This window comes from Propithecus coquereli, unplaced genomic scaffold, assembly GCF_000956105.1.
Source record: "Propithecus coquereli isolate 6110/MARCELLA unplaced genomic scaffold, Pcoq_1.0 Scaffold270, whole genome shotgun sequence".
Taxonomy (NCBI): domain Eukaryota; kingdom Metazoa; phylum Chordata; class Mammalia; order Primates; family Indriidae; genus Propithecus; species Propithecus coquereli.
In genome coordinates, this window is record NW_012148286.1 from 433453 (window position 1) to 435137 (window position 1685).

The 1685-nt window shown below is 52.6% G+C and overlaps 1 pseudogene; it reads right to left on the reverse strand.

Moving 5' to 3' along the window:
- Positions 1-642: 642 nt before the first annotated feature.
- On the reverse strand, positions 643-1664 carry LOC105813184 (annotated as a pseudogene).
- Positions 1665-1685: the final 21 nt, after the last annotated feature.

Below are 1685 nucleotides of genomic sequence, written 5' to 3' on the forward strand. Positions count from 1 at the left end.
TTTGTCTTGTTTTGCCATTGAATTCTCAGTGTTCACACAATACTTGGCACATACTAAGAGCTCGATAAACAGTTGTTGAGGGTGTAAATAAGTAAATCACTATGATATATAATCTCCTCAAATAATAACCTAGTTCGTTTAGAAGTGACAGCAATTCTAAAGAGGAAAAGCACGTTATTGTGAAGGTCTGATGTGAAAAAAAGTAACTTTCTTTTCAAGCCTCAAACTTCATTCAATCTCTGTTTTAACATATATAAAATGATACAGCATTTAAATTTTAGTTTTTTATTTTTTTATTTTTTCCTGCATAGGCTCTGGTAGTATTAGGGACTTTTATTATTTTTTTAAGGAAAATTAATACAGCCATTGATAATACAGAGCCATTTCTCAGTGTTCTTTCCTTTGCACTTAAGAAATCGGAATACACCAAGACGAGGATGCTAATGTCAAAACAAGATTGCTGGTTCACCATCTAGGGTACAAATACACACAATCGTTTGAGACTTTATGGAACGCAAAGCAAGATTCAGTACCTTTGTTTTCCTTGTAGACAGCTGGAGCAGGTGCCCAGGGAGGGGAAGACTGCACAGTTTCCTCGGTGGGGAAGGTGGGCGCCCGTAGTCCTGTTGTGTTGTGGAAAGATTAGCCCATGTTCTGTCGGTTGCCGTAGCCCCTGGGATGGGTGTCCTTCCACTCATCCCGTTCCCGAGCTCTGTGGAGTGTTCGCTCATCACCTTCTTCCTCCTTTTGTTCTTGATCTTCCCGTGGCCGGGCTGCTCTTTTGAGCTCCGCCGATGTCGCCTGGGCTACTCCCTGCTCTGGCAATCTCCATATTGCCCACGCCGGTCATACCAGCCGCTCACGGTCACAGATGCCGGACTTGGATAACCAGCGCCGAAGACGCTGGCTTGAGCCCTGTTCCGAGGGAGAGTGAAGGGTTTCCACGGAGGCCTCTCCCGAGGAGACGAGGGAGGAGTCGATGCGTCTCTCACAGAGCCTTCCTCTCTCAGGGTCTTCGCCTCCTGGTCGATGCTCTCGATCTCTTCCAAGCTGACAGCGATCCACCTCCGAAGGTTGAGGAGATAATATTCACGCACGCGCTCGTCATCTGCTTGACCACCTTCCACGGCAGATGCCGGCGCAGCCAGCCTGCGCTCCAGCCCCTTCCTCTGTTTGTACCGCTCCATTTTAGCCTTTCTCCGCGACGCCGCAGCGGCGAGGCTCGCGGAGGCCGCGGAGGAACTGGCGGCGGCATCGTCCGCCGGGTCGTGCTCGGTTTGGGGCCGCTCGAACCGCGCCACGTGATAGTAGTGGCACTGAGTTACGTAGTTTATGGAGTGTTTCCGAGCCAGCTGCAAATGATGTAGACGCCTGCTGGGGTCCACCTGTTTCCTGGCGACGGCGCCCCGAAACGCCGGCACCAGGAGGTAGCGCAGGTCGGTGGAGGCAATCTCCTCCAAGTCCTCGCCCCTGCCGAGCACGTCGAGCTGCGACAACATTTTGGCAGCCGCCTCCAGGAGGGTCAGTCCCTCGAGCACCTTGTCCTGGACCAGCCGGGAGCCGGTGGGTTCAGTCGCTCCTTCGACTTCATCCAGAAGCTGCCGGCCGGTCTCGAAGAGCTCGGGGAGTCGCGGCAGCCGCCACTCGTCTTCAGCAGCTGCCATCTTGCGGGAGGGAGGAACCAG